Source organism: Microcaecilia unicolor, chromosome 8, assembly GCF_901765095.1.
Source record: "Microcaecilia unicolor chromosome 8, aMicUni1.1, whole genome shotgun sequence".
Classification (NCBI taxonomy): domain Eukaryota; kingdom Metazoa; phylum Chordata; class Amphibia; order Gymnophiona; family Siphonopidae; genus Microcaecilia; species Microcaecilia unicolor.
In genome coordinates, this window is record NC_044038.1 from 77,553,074 (window position 1) to 77,568,263 (window position 15,190).

At 49.5% G+C, this 15,190-nt stretch overlaps 1 long non-coding RNA gene across 1 annotated transcript; it reads right to left on the bottom strand.

Moving 5' to 3' along the window:
• Window positions 1-206: 206 nt before the first annotated feature.
• LOC115476369 lies at window positions 207-1,332 on the bottom strand. The gene is made up of 3 exons (XR_003943169.1): window positions 1,285-1,332; window positions 932-1,039; window positions 207-676 (listed from the first exon to the last, which is right to left on the bottom strand). It is a non-coding gene; the product is annotated as an uncharacterized LOC115476369 (long non-coding RNA).
• Between the last annotated feature and the right edge of the window lie 13,858 nt (window positions 1,333-15,190).

Here is a 15,190-nt window from a genome sequence, read left to right on the forward strand (position 1 = left end):
GAAGAGCTTAGGAACTGAGATTGATTACAGGGAGGTTAAGTGACTAGCTCAAGTTCAAGCAGAGACTGACAGACAGATAGAATTAGACTTCAGGTGAGGACAAAACATGAGTAGTATGTTTTCAATAAGTCCTTCCAGTTTTCTTTGGGTGAGAGGCTATATGGTTTAATAGATTATATAGCAAAAGTAAGAAAAACAAACTTCGGGAAGCTGTTAATATTTTAAGACTGGTTTGCTTACCATTTAGGCAATAAATGGAAAGGATTCAGCTCCATTTCATTATGCAGTAACCCCAATATGCAAGGTATTCTGTGCCTCGGTTAGTGGGTACCCTGGACACCTCAGAATATAAGCTGTAACAGCTTTTTCAGACTGGAGTGGCATTTTCTCCTAGCTGACTCCACGCAGTCTGGGTGTGTTGAAATGGTACCCTCCAGGTTTACTGTTCTGCAGTACATGCTTTCAGGGATGTCTGTCTTTTCATTCTCAAATTCCAGTTGAAGATCCATCTTTTTCTGCCCTGGGCTTTTGGGAAGCTTCCCCTCCACAAACCTTCCTTGAAATCTTTACAGCGTCTGGGTTTCAGGCTGTCACTGGACGCTATTGTGCCTTCTCTCAATCCTGTTCCTCTCTCCCTGGCACGTCTCATTACCACTGTGTAACTGCAGGGACGTGACTGTGGAAAAAGGACCCTGAGGGTAGTCAAATATATTTTTGGCCCAGTAAGGGAAGATTGTAGTATAACTACAATCTTCCCTTACTGGGCCAAAAATATATTTTTTAAATTCTCTCATATCATATTAACTCAAAGATTTTTGCAAAGAAACAATGTGTTACCACAATGCAACAAGATTCTTGCTCCCTCCTACCCAGTAGACAAGCCTGTTAGCTCATGGGGACAGGGACTCCATGAACAAACAATTCAACTCACCCAGCTATTTCTGTGCATAACCCCAACTGCAGACACAGCATCAACTGTGCACAGGGAAGATGGGAGGGAAGTGCAGGCATCTCCAGGGTTGCAGGTACAGCACCAGTTCTGCACAGGGAGGAAGGCACAGACATCGTTAGGGCTACAGGTACATTGTGAGCTGGGCACAAGAAGGAAGGCAGAAACATCAGGGCTGCAGGTACAGTCTGAGCTGGACACCAGGAGGCAAGCACAGATATGATTAGGGCTGCACATACTGTAATAAAGTTACATAGATAGATACAATTAAATAGGTAGATAAAGATATATCTACATTCAAATGATAGAAATGTACATATACAGAATATACATACATTCAACACGCACTTGTTTGATGCACCTGTATCTATACAGCAGTACCTATAAAAATGATAAATAAATAAATAAATATTTCTTTGTATATTGCTGTCAGATGTAGGCAGTGCTTTGCAGTCACTTACAGAAGATCTTGTATATATAAAGTGAAGGTCTTGGGGGCAGGGACCTCTCCCAATTACTGCAGCAGTAGGATTTGCTTTAATTACTCATTTTGGACCCGTTTTGTTGTCTCTCTTTGCTTTCTTTGTAAAGCTCTGCGAAGGCTGTCAAGGAGATGCTCTACATGCATGGGATATAAGCCATTCAGACTGCTGCAGGGCATGCACAAGTACCAGGCACATAGCTGCACTCACTCTTCCGTATTGGATGGGTTTTGCCAGAGACACATCTGACATCTCTATATCCATTTCTAGCCCTAAGCGGCACATGATCGAAACATGCACATTGCTGTCTGTCTCTTCTCAGACACTGGACTCCTTTATACACACTGACAGAAAAAGCTTCAGACACACAGTACCTTGTCTCTGGCCAGGAAGGCTTCCCTCTCACTCCCCTCTTTCATTTTCTTCTTTCCTGAATGAGACTAATATCACTCAGCCCGCTTTGGGTTCACAGCTAGAATGCACTTGCCTCTTGTGCTGTGTCTGCAAGCCGCCGTCTCCTCCTCCTCCCCCCCCCCCCCCCCCCCCTGCAGTGTCTGGGCTGTCTGGCAGGTCCCCCTGTCTGATGGGAGGGGGAGAACTATCCCTGCCCTCCTTTCTCTCGCCCCCCCTCTCATCAGAGCCTCATATGCCTTCAGTGCCCCTTCAACCTTTGCTGACACTGACTGATCAGCCACTTTCCTTTGGCATGACACCTAATTCTCCTCCCTCCCCGATACAACCATTCGTTCTTCCATTTAAACAATCTCTTTCTCCTGATTCTCTCTCCGCCTTTTACATTTTTCCACCACTCACCTTTCCTTTTCTTTTGCGTCCCCCCACCCATAGTCTCCAATCATCTGGATCCCCAGTCCCCGCCCCCCTTGTCTCTCAGGTCCATGGAGTTAGCAGCCAGCCAGCAATCAAAATGGGGGGGCATTCCTATAAAACCTCCCCCCCCCCCAGGCCAGCAGCTCAGTCACAGGCAGGGAGCGCAATGCGGCAGTCCTGTTCTCCTTACAGCTCCACCAGACAGGGAGAAGGGGAGGAGGGAGGAAGGGTGGAGAAGCAAGAGAAAGCGATAGACACACACACACATATACAGAAACACTTTCACACTTGCAGAGATAAATCCACACAGGCTTCACAGCCTCAGTCTGGCAGGAAAAAAAAAGGTGTAAGTGCTGCCACACTGAGGTGAGGGTAGGGAGGATGAGAGGAGATGAAAATGGGGAAAGTAAAGGGATAGAGAAGGTTGGGGAAAGGGAAGTGGATTTGGGTTCATGTCAGCTCACACCTTTTTTCAGTAGTGGTTCAGGGTGAATTACATTCAGGTACAGTAAGAATGTCCAGGTTCGGAGAGAGCTTACAATCTAAGTTTGTACCTGAGGTCATGGAGGGTTAAGTGATTTGCCCGAGATCACAAGGAGCTGCAGAGGGATTTGAACCCTGGCATCCCTGGTTCTCAGCCTGCTGCTTGGAGGAGATGGAGGGTGAGTGGAGAGCTGAAAAAAAAAAGAGGTTAAGGATGGGGCATGCAGAGGAGAGGCAAGGAGAGAACAGTGCTGGCTCAAGGGAATGTGATGCGGTGAGCCAACTTTTGCAGTGGTCCCCCACCCTCATAGCCTCATCCCAGCCAGCCAGCTTCCCCACCCTACTCGCCTGTATACACCAATTCACCCCCAGGGGCCCAGGTGTGATAGGGACAGGAACAATCCCGATTTGCTCCTGCCCTAGCAGCTGCCTTCTTCAAAATGGAACCACTGACCCCTAGCAGTAGTCTTGCAGTATTACTGCTAGGGGTTCAGGCTAACATATAAGTGGTTATCAATAGAAATCAAACAAAATAAAACATGGAAAAGAAAATAAGATGATACCTTTTTTATTGGACATAACTTAATACATTTCTTGATTAGCTTTCGAAGGTTGCCCTTCTTTCTCAGATTGGAAATAAGCAAATGTGTTAGCAGATAGTATATATGAGAGAAACATCATAGCATTACTTTGACAGTCTGACAGAGTGGGAGGGTGGGGGTATGCGTGGGGACATCAAAGCATTTCATTGATATTCTAACAGAATGGGTGTTGGTAGGTGAGAGGAGGGTAATAAACAGAGAAATAAACAGAGAAATACAGCTTTATGGTTTATAATGGGTTAGAAAACCCAGATCCTTATTAAGTCCTGTTTGTTGGGTGTCAAAATATTCAATCATTCTTATTTCAAAGGGCTACCACACCTCTCTCATATAAGTGGAAAAGCCCTTGTATGGTAGCTTGAACCCTTAGAAGTAGTACCACAGGACTACCATCACGGGCCAGTGGCACCACTTTGAAGAAGGCAGTCACTGGGGTAGAAGTGAGTGGGGTTCACTCCTGTCCCTGTTGCCCCAATGGGACCCTTGGGGTGAGTCTCGGTTTCTGAGGCAGAATGTTGAGGCAAATCTAGGAAGTGGAGCAGATGAAAAAGGATGGGGTTTAAGGGACATTGGGCATTAGACCCATTGGACCACCAGGGATCTGAGGTCCCCTCCCCCAAGGGAGGGGATTCTGGGGGACCTCAAATTCCATGCGAGTCACAGGGATGAGGGAGATATAGATGTGGGATGTGCAGCGGATGATCCAAAAGTGGCCTTTGCATCCAGGCTGAGCACTGCATGAGCTGTGGTGTGCCACAGGGGGTTGCAGCGGGTACCAGGCAGTCCAAATGGTTAGTGCAGTGGACTGAGATCCTGGGGAACTAGGTTCAAATCTCACTGCAGCTCTTTGTGACCCTGGGCAAGTCACTTCACCATCCACTGCATCTCAAAAAAGATATAGTGGAATTAGAAAAGGTGCAGAGAAGGGCAACGAAAATGATAAAGGAGATGGGACGACTTCCCTATGAGGAAAGGCTAAAGCGGCTAGGGCTCTTCAGCTTGGAGAAAAGGCGGCTGAGGGGAGATATGATAGAGGTCTATAAAATAATGAGTAGAGTTGAACGGGTAGATGTGAAGTGTCTGTTCACCCTTTCCAAAAATACTAGGACTTGGGGGCATGCAATGAAGCTACAATGTAGTAAATTTAAAATGAATCAGAGACAATATTTCTTCACTCAACGTGTAATTAAACTCTGGAATTCGTTGCCAGAGAATGTGGTAAAGGCGGTTAGCTTAGCGGAGTTTAAAAAAGGTTTGGACGGCTTCCTAAAGGAAAAGTCCATAGACCATTATTAAATGGACTAGGGGAAAATCCACTATTTCTGGGATAAGCAGTATAAAATGTTTTGTACATTTTTGGGATCTTGCCGGGTATTTGTGACCTGGATTGGCCACTGTTGGAAACAGGATGCTGGGCACGATGGACCTTTGGTCTTTCCCAGTATGGCAATACTTATGTATTTAGATTGTGAGCCCACTAGAGACAGAGAAGAAACTACCTGCATATAATATGTACAGCGCTGCGTACATCTGGTAGTGCTATAGAAATGATTAGTAGTAACAGTAGTAGTAGTACTCTACATCCCAGCCTTGCTGTTATGTCTGCCTCAGACTGATTGGATTAATATTAAATAAACTGTTAAAGTGACATCAAATGCTGGGGAGTTTAGTGTCCTTTAACACCAGCACCCTGAGCCAGTGCCTCACCTAATCTATAGGTTAAGTTGTCCCTGGGAGTGAAGTGAGGAAGGAAGGAGAGGATGTGGGTAGAGAAGGGGATGGGGATAGATCAGGCGAGAGCAAATGATGGGAGAAATGAGAATCTTGAGAGAAAAGAATCGATAATCCAGTGGGTACGGGAAGACAGAAAGAAGGGGAGGAGGGGGAAAGGTAAGGCCCAGGAAATCAGCAATAGGGAGCAATGAAGATGGGTAATGGAAGTGTGAAAGAGGAGTGTAAAGAGTTGGGGGTAAAGGACGTTCTGAGTTTGTTAAAAGATGAGGAGATAAGATAAAGTAATACCTGAAGTTGGAAAGGATGAAGGGGGGTAAAGGCTAGGAAGAACAGGAGTATTTGAGGACAGAAATAATAAGATGGGGAGGGAGAGGGCAGGAAGTATAAGACAGTTGAAGAAGGGAAGGTAGGCTAAGAGGAGATGAGAGGATGCGGAGGGGGAAGAAAAACATGAAGGAAATATTGTGGAGAGGGTAAAGAAGAAAGTGTATGGAGAGAGATAAGGATGGGGAAGGTAAGGAGAAAGACGTGGGAAATGGAGAAGGTGAAGGGAGAGGTGAAAGGAGAGAGTTGAGGGGAAAGGTGAGGATACAATGGGTAAGTGAAAGATTAAGATGAGGAGATTAGAGTGGAGAGGTTAAGGGGAGTGATACCACTTTCCAGTGCCTCAAGTACAAACTTAGTTTTGTTTTGTTTTATTAAGCAGTATTACGGCATTAACGTGTGTTGTTTGCTACTAACCCAGATTAAGACAGGATTTTGTACTTAAACAAATGTTAAATAATGAGATGTAAATGCATACAAAGTAGCACATTCTTATGCTAAACGAATAATGCAGCTTGCGTTAAACCTTGCAAGCTGCGTTATTTATGGAAAGCTCCAGAAATTCACAGAGAGCATGGGCCTCTCTCAAAAGTAATCCCCTAATCCCTATCAATATTACCTCCCTGGACTTCTACTTCCTTTTCCAAAGTAAAGTGACCCCCTTCCCCTCCCCAATTGCTTTTCAAAAATATCACCTCTTCAATCCTCGCACCCTGTCCTGGTACCTATCAGGCATTTCCCTATAGTGAGGGAGGGCAGGACTGATTCCTGGACATTCCTGCCCCAATGGCTATGGTTACCATATTTGCTCAAAGAAATACAAAGGACACAAAATATCACCCACCCTGCTTCCTGTCACACCTCGCCCTGACCCCTGTCACACACCCACCCCGCCCCACTCCCTGTCACTTTGACCCAAGAAAGCCAGATTCCCTCTCTCCCTCATGTATATCCCCCTCCCTCCACCCACATGACTCCATTCACTACTGCTCCCTTCCCCTCCTGTACCTTATTATCATGCCCTGGTGGTCTAGTGGCCTCTTTGGGGCAGGAAAGAGCCCCCTGTTTCCTGAACGGCATGATTGCTGACCTGTCTTGCTCCCAGCGCCGCTTCAAAATGGCTGCCGAGAGTTTAAGTAGTGACCTTGCAAGATTTCTGCACCGAGAGCCGCTAGCACTGCTTTGTAAACAGGGGGTTTAGATTTTGAGCCCAGTAGAGACAGGAACATAATCTACCTGAATGAAGCTCACCTTGAGCTCCAGCTGAAAAAGGCATGAGCCAAAATCTAATTAAATAAATACTTATTGACAGCTCTAGAAACTCAAAATAATTTACCATGGAAATCATTAAGGAGGTACTGCACATTAGCAAATTGCATAGTAACGCACTATGTTATTGTGGCATTGTAAATAGGGCCCTGAGATTGTGAGCCAGGGGGACAGGGAACTATCCTCTCTACCTGCTAGTTAAAGGTGTGAGCTAAATCCAAGCAAATTACTGTTAATTAAAACGTATGATAATGCATTCTAATCCCTGACTTGCAAAGATTTGAAAAGGCAGGTAATTAAACTAAAATTAAAATAAAAATCAGATTTCAGTAAATAAATCAATACAATATAGGGGCCAATTTTTAAAATATGTGGGCCTACAAGCAGATGTTCAAAGGACAACTCCTAGTGGAATTCCAGTTGAACATTTGGCACAAAGTGGCACCGTGGGAACAGTGGACTTTTACACCTGCTAATTGTGTGGGGCGGATCTGTTGGGAATCCCCTTACCTAATTTGGGCCGTGACTAGAGAGTTTCACAGGGAAAGAAATTTCACCTGTCCCCGCTGGAATCAAACCCAGCCCAGCCCGTCCCCACTGGAATCTCCTCCATGCCTGCCCATAATCTGCTCCATCTCCTCCTGTCCCCTGTACTAAAATATCCCGACTTCTGGTAAAATAACCCAATTTAACAGTAGCTCATGCTGATAACTTCCCTTCTCAGTGCTTATGGGGATTTCAATGCTATCAACCATCCAGTACTTTTTTTTTAGTACTATTATAATTGCTAAGCTAGCTTAGAAACACAAGGAAAGAATAGATAGTCTGGCCTGGCACTACACTTCCATGGGAACCCCACAGGACCTGCGTCCATCCCCGTAGGAACCCTGCAGAGCCTGCATACATCCCGTGGGAGACCAATGGACATGGAGAAGATCGCCGCAGGATTCCCGCTAACCCTATTTCCATGTAGCTCTCTAGCCCTGAACCAGCTCCCACACTTTTTCCCACAAATAAAAGCACAGGGATTTAACTGGGTGAATACCCTTGAAAACTGTTGGATGGATATTTAAAAGCACTTCTTCATCTAGCACAGCCACAGTGCAGACAAGTGCCCTATCCAGACAGTGCCACTAACAGAGCCGGCTTAACCACTGGACCAGGTGAGGCTCCAGCCCAAGGCACCAAAATACACAACCTCTGATCTCACCTGGTTTAAAGGTTAAGCCTTTTCTTCCCCACCCCCATCTGATTTCTTCCCTTCTCTTTTTCCCCCCTCTCTTGGGTCCGGCAATGCACCCTCAATTCTGTTACTTCACCACAGTCGTGTAAAGTTTGTCGGGCACCAGCAACATGGCAGGCTGCTTTTGGACAGCCCCTGGGTCTTCCCCCTGCTGCATCCTGCCTCCTCTGATGCAATTTCCAGTGGGTGGGAAGTGGCAGAGGGAAGACCCAAGCGCCGGCCAAAGGCAGCTTGTCATGCTGCTGCTGCCGCCTGCGACCGGCATAAATTTTTCAGGACCACGAGGGTGTGAGAGAGGTGAGGAAGGAGCACCAGACCCATGGGGAGGGAACAGAGAAGGGGGAAAGATGCTGAACCCATGGGGGGAGGGGTACTGGAAATGATGCAATTGGGGGGGCTGGGTGGAGGGGGGGAGGGAGAGATGCTGAACCCATGGGGGGAGGTAGTGCCGGAAGTGATGCGATTCGGAGGGCACCACCAAAACAAGTTGGCTCAGGGTGCCACTATCCCTTGAGCCGGCCTTGGCCACTAATTATTCTTACACTATTTGGATACTGTCTGAGAGAAGCAAGGGCAGAGCACAGGCATTCCATCTAGCTCTACAAATATTCAACCACTTTCTCCCAAATTGTATAATCTTAGTGCCTAAATATAAGCATCGTTTCTACGCTATACAGTACTAGCACGTAAATGTGTGAATGTTATATTCACACATGTTAAGTGCCGGTTGGAAGCTCAGTAATACTGCTGCATAGTGTGCAAGTGGAAGGGGGTGTATATGTGGCAGAGCATGGGTCTTACTCTTAGGCATGTAACGGAGAAACATAATAGTAGCCATATTGGGTCAGACCAATGGTCCATCCAGCCCAGTATCCTGCTTCCAGCAGTGGCCAATCCAGATCACAAGTACCTGGCAGAGACCCAGATAGTAGCACCATTTCATGCTACCGATCCCAGGGCAAGCAGTGGCTTCCCCCATGTCTATTTCATGGGGGACGCGGGAATGCGCATGACTTTATAAAGGGCACTCAGCCCAGAGCACCCTTTATGAAACAGCACTTACCCCTTAATTCTATAAAAGTCACCAAAAATTGTGTGTGCAAGTTAATTAATGAGCCAATCAGCGCCAATAACTTGTTTTTTAACAAACAATTATAGGCACTAATTAACCCTCCCCCCCCCCTCCCGTTTACAAAGCTGAGCTAGCGGCTGACTGTGCACTAATGCCAACACAGCCCGTTCACTTTGGATGGGCTGTGTTGGCATTGCCATGTGGGCTTGGTAAAAAAGGGGAGTAAACTGAATTGAATTTTATGCCCAATTTGAAAAATGGGGTGCGGAAATGGGAGGGTCATGGGCAGAGCAGGGGGATGTTCCTAAAGTTAATGCGCGTTGTTATAGAACAACGAGGATACATTTCTAATGTAGCTGCGAACACTTGCACAACGTTTCAGTTAGGTGCGGTTTCCAGGCATAAGCGCTATTCTATAAACCACGCCTAACTTTAAGCACGGCTTATAGAATAACGCTTTTTTTTTCGGCACCATATTTAGAATCTAGCCCTTAGAGTGGATTTTTCCCGGTGCCTAATTTGAGCACTGTTTACTGAATCTGGTTTTATATGTAGACGAAGTTAGGCCAGGAAAAAAGGGTGTGGGCAAAATCAAATAAAAAAAAAAAGCCTAATTTAAACCGTGTAGCTATCTGGAAAAGGGTGAATACAGCTGCTATCCACAGAGCTAGTGGGGTTACTGCTAAATACGTTTATTAAGCACCTGTCACGTCCCCTACCTCGACATCCTTGAGCAGCGTGGGGCTCCACTGCAGCGCCATCATAACCAGCGCGGCGCGCTTCTAGCCTCCTCGAACAGCGCTGCCCTTTACCTGCTTGGCGTCTCTGCGTCGCGATGCCCCACACATTTGGTTAGCTCCGCCCCTATCATCCCGCGTGGCCTTTCAGGGTGCTTTTCCCTTGCTCCTTTCCTACTGGCTACTGCTTGTACCCTCCTCCTGCTCTCTCCCTATGGCTGCTCTCTCTCACCCAGCTAGGCTCTTGCTGACATCAGACGCCAGCACTTTATCTGCTGATCTATCCTTGGGCTCCATGCTTCAGCTTCTACTTTGGTAGGTGTTACTTATTCAGTAGTGTGCTTCTCCTCTACTTTGTTCTTCGTTACTGACTCTGCCTGTACCTGGATTACTCTCGTGTCTGGTGCCTGCCTACTGACTCTGCCTGTACCTGGATACTCGTGTCTGCTGCCTGCCTACTTAGGGTTACCATATGCCCAGATTTACCCGGACATGTCCTCTTTTTGAGGACATGTCCGGGCAACCGGGTGGGTTTTGCCAATCTGCCCGTTTGTCCAGATTTCTGGACAAACGGGCAGGCGGGTGGGCCGTCCTATGCTAGCCTCCCGGCCCTCCCCTCCCCTTACTACTCTACTGCCCTGGTGGTCTAGTGACCTCTTCTGCCTTCGGGGCAGGGAAGAGCCCCCTCCTTCCTGCCCGTAGTGCTGCCCTGCATTCTGTTGCTGATCTCGGCACTGATTCAAAATAGCCGCCGAGAGTTGAACCGACCTCGCGAGACTTCAACTCTCGGAGGGTATTTTGAATCGACGCCGAGATCAGCAACAGGATGCAGGGCAGCGCTCCGGGCAGCAAAGAGGGGGCTCTTTCCTGCTCCGAAGAGGTCACTAGACCAGGGCAGTACAGTAAGGGAAGGGGGGTGATGGGGAGGGGAGTGGAGGGGGGGTGACGGGGTGTGTGACAGGGGGAGGGAAATATGTGACAGGGGCGGTGCGAGGGTGTGAAAGGGGGCAGGGCGGGTGTGGTGGGGGCAGGGCATGTGTCCTCTTTTTTGGGGGGACCAAATATGGTAACCCTATGCCTACTGACCTTGCCTGTACCTGGATTACTCTCGTGTCTGCTGCCTGCCTCCTCACCTTGCCTGTACCTGGATTACTCTCGTGTCTGCTGCCTGCCTACTGACCTTGCCTGTACCTGGATTACTCTCATGTCTGCTGCCTGCCTACTGATTCTGCCTGTACCTGGATTACTCTTGTGTCTGCTGCCTGCCTACTGATTCTGCCTGTACCTGGATTACTCTTGTGTCTGCTGCCTGCCTACTGACTGCCTGTACCTGGATTACTCTCGTGTCTGCTGCCTGCCTACTGACCTTACCTGTACCTGGATTACTCTTGTGTCTGCTGCCTGCCTACTGATTCTGCCTGTACCTGAATTACTCTTGTGTCTGCTGCCTGCCTACTGATAGTGAATGATACATACCTGTAGCAGGTGTTCTCCGAGGACAGCAGGCTGATTGTTCTCACGACTGGGTGACGTCCGCGGCAGCCCCCACCAACCGGAAGAAGCTTCGCGGGCGGTCCGCATGCAGGGCACGCCCACCGCGCATGCGCGGCCGTCTTCCCGCCCGTGCGCGACCGTACCCGCTCAGTTGAATGACAAGCAAAAATGATGAAAACGCAACTCCAAAGGGGAAGAGGGAGGGTAGGTGAGAACAATCAGCCTGCTGTCCTCGGAGAACACCTGCTACAGGTATGTATCATTCACTTTCTCCGAGGACAAGCAGGCTGCTTGTTCTCACGACTGGGGTATCCCTAGCTCTCAGGCTCACTCAAAACAAGAACCCAGGTCAATGGAACCTCGCAATGGCGAGGGTATAACAGAAATTGACCTACGAAGAACAACTAACTGAGAGTGCAGCCTGACCAGAATAAATTCGGGTCCTAGAGGGTGGAGTTGGATTTACACCCCAAACAGATTCTGCAGCACCGACTGCCCGAACCGACTGTCGCGTCGGGTATCCTGCTGGAGGCAGTAATGTGATGTGAATGTATGGACAGATGACCACGTCGCAGCCTTGCAAATCTCTTCAATAGTGGCTGACTTCAAGTGGGCCACTGACGCTGCCATGGCTCTAACACTATGAGCCGTGACATGACCCTCAAGAGCCAGCCCAGCCTGAGCGTAAGTGAAGGAAATGCAATCTGCTAGCCAATTGGAGATGGTGCGTTTCCCGACAGCGACCCGTAGCCTGTTAGGGTCGAAAGAAACAAACAATTGGGCGGACTGTCTGTGGGGCTGTGTCCGCTCCAAGTAGAAGGCCAATGCTCTCTTGCAGTCCAATGTGTGCAACTGACGTTCAGCAGGACGGGTATGCGGCCTGGGGAAGAATGTTGGCAAGACAATTGACTGGTTAAGATGGAACTCCGACACCACCTTCGGCAGGAACTTTGGGTGGGTGCAGAGCACTACTCTGTTGTGATGAAATTTTGTATAAGGAGCATGAGCTACCAGGGCTTGAAGCTCACTGACCCTACGAGCTGAAGTAACTGCCACCAAGAAAATGACCTTCCAGGTCAAGTACTTCAGATGACAGGTATTCAGTGGCTCAAAAGGAGGTTTCATCAGCTGGGTGAGGACGACGTTGAGATCCCATGACACTGCAGGAGGCTTGATCGGGGGCTTTGACAAAAGCAAGCCTCTCATGAATCGAACGACTAAAGGCTCTCCAGAGATGGCTTTACCTTCTACACGATAATGGTAAGCACTAATCGCACTAAGGTGATTCCTTACTGAGTTGGTCTTAAGGCCAGACTCTGATAAGTGCAGAAGGTATTCAAGCAGGTTCTGTGCAGGGCAAGATTGAGGTTCTAGGGCCTTGCTCTCACACCAAACGACAAACCTCCTCCACTTGAAAAAGTAACTCTTTTTAGTGGAATCCTTCCTAGAGGCAAGCAAGACACGGGAGACACCCTCAGACAGACCCAACGCAGCGAAGTCTACGCCCTCAACATCCAGGCCGTGAGAGCCAGAGACTGAAGGTTGGGGTGCAGCAACGCCCCGTCGTTCTGCGAAATGAGGGTCGGAAAACACTCCAATCTCCACGGTTCTTCGGAGGACAACTCCAGAAGTAGAGGGAACCAGATCTGACGGGGCCAAAAGGGCGCTATCAGAATCATGGTGCCGTGGTCTTGCTTGAGCTTCAGTAAGGTCTTCCCCACCAAAGGTATGGGAGGATAAGCATACAGGAGGCCGGTCCCCCAATGAAGGAGAAAGGCATCCGACGCTAGCCTGCCGTGTGCCTGAAGTCTGGAACAGAACAGAGGCAGCTTGTGGTTGGTCTGAGAGGCGAAAAGGCCCACCGAGGGGGTGCCCCACTCTCACTCTCGGAAGATCTTGGGTACCACTCTGGAATGGAGCGACCACTCGTGCGGTTGCATGACTCTGCTCAGCCTGTCGGCCAGACTGTTGTTTACACCTGCCAGGTATGTGGCTTGGAGGAGCATGCCAAACTGGCAAGCCCAACGCCACATCCCGACGGCTTCCTGACACAAGGGGCGAGATCCGGTGCCCCCCTGCTTGTTGGTGTAATACATTGCAACCTGATTGTCTGTCCGAATTTGGATAATTTGGCAGGACAGCCGATCCCTGAAAGCCTTCAGTGCGTTCCAGATCGCTCGGAGCTCCAGGAGGTTGATCTGCAGATCCTTTTCCTGGAGGGACCACAGACCCTGGGTGTGGAGCCCATCGACATGAGCTCCCCATCCCAGGCGAGATGCATCCGTCGTCAGCACTTTCGTGGGCTGTGGAATTTGGAATGGACGTCCCAGGGTCAAATTGGTCCGAATGGTCCACCAGAGCAGTGAAGTGCGGCAACTGGTGGAGAGGCGGATGACATCCTCTAGATTCCCGGTGGCTTGGAACCACTGGGAAGCTAGGGTCCATTGAGCAGATCTCATGTGAAGACGAGCCATGGGAGTCACATGGACTGTGGAGGCCATATGACCCAGAAGTCTCAACATCTGCCGAGCTGTGACCTGCTGAGACGCTCTGGTCTGCGAAGCCAGGGACAGGAGATTGTTGGCCCTCGCTTCGGGAAGGAAGGCCTGAGCCGTCTGGGTATTCAGCAGAGCTCCTATGAATCACAGAGACTGGGTTGGCTGGAGATGGGACTTTGGGTAATTTATCACAAACCCCAGCAGCTCCAGGAGTTGAATAGTGCACTGCATGGACCGGAGGGCTCCTGCCTCCGAGGTGCTCTTGGCCAGCCAATCGTCGAGATATGGGAACACGTGCACTCCCAGCTTGCGTAGATACGCCGCAACCACCACGAGGCACTTTGTAAACACCCGTGGGGCAGAGGCGAGCCCAAAGGGCAGCACACAATACTGAAAGTGCCGTCTGAGATACTGTCTGTGAGCTGGCAGTATCGGGATGTGAGTGTATGCGTCCTTTAAATCCATGGAACATAGCCAATCGTTTTTCTGAATCATTGGCAGAAGGGTGCCCAAGGAAAGCATACTGAACTTTTCTTTGACCAGGAATTTGTTCAGGCCTCTCAGGTCTAGGATGGGACGCATCCTCCCTGTTTTCTTTTCCACAAGGAAGTACCTGGAATAGAATCCCTGCCCTTCCTGCCCGGGTGGTACGGGCTCGACCGCATTGGCGCTGAGAAGGGCGGAGAGTTCCTCTGCAAGTACCTGCTTGTGATGGGAGCTGAAGGATTGAGCTCCCGGAGGACAATTTGGTGGAAGGGAGGCCAAATTTAGGGCGTATCCGCACCGCACTATTTGGAGAACCCACTGGTCGGAGGTTATGAGAGGCCACCTTTGGTGAAAAAATTTTAACCTCCCTCCGACCGGCAGATCGTCCGGCACGGACACTTTGAGGGCGGCTATGTTCCCTTGGATCCAGTCAAAAGCCCGTCCCCGGCTTTTGCTGTGGAGGCGCAGGGGGCTGCTTAGGCGCACGCTGTTGACGAGAACGAGCGCGCTGGGGCTGTCCCTGTGCGGGTCGAGGCCTTCGGGCTGGCTGGGTGTACCTACGCTTGGCAAAAGCATAGGGCGCAGCCTGCCGGGCCCGGGAAAAACGTCCACCTGCTGAGGTGGATGCTGAAGGCGCCCGGTGGGAGAGCTTGTCGAGGGCGGTTTCCCGCTGATGCAGTTGGTCCACCAGCTGCTCGACCTTCTCGCCAAAAATATTATCCCCCCGGCAAGGGACGTCAGCCAGTCTCTGCTGGGTGCGGTTGTCCAGGTCAGAGGCACGCAGCCATGAGAGCCTGCGCATCACTATACCTTGGGCCGCAGCACGAGATGCCACGTCACAGGTGTCATAAATACCCCTGGACAGGAACTTTCTGCACGCCTTCAGCTGCCTGACCACCTCCTGATAAGGCCTGGACTGCTCCGGCGGGAGCTTATCAACCAGGTCCGCCAGTTGCTTCACAGTGTTCCGCAAGTGGATGCTCGTGTAG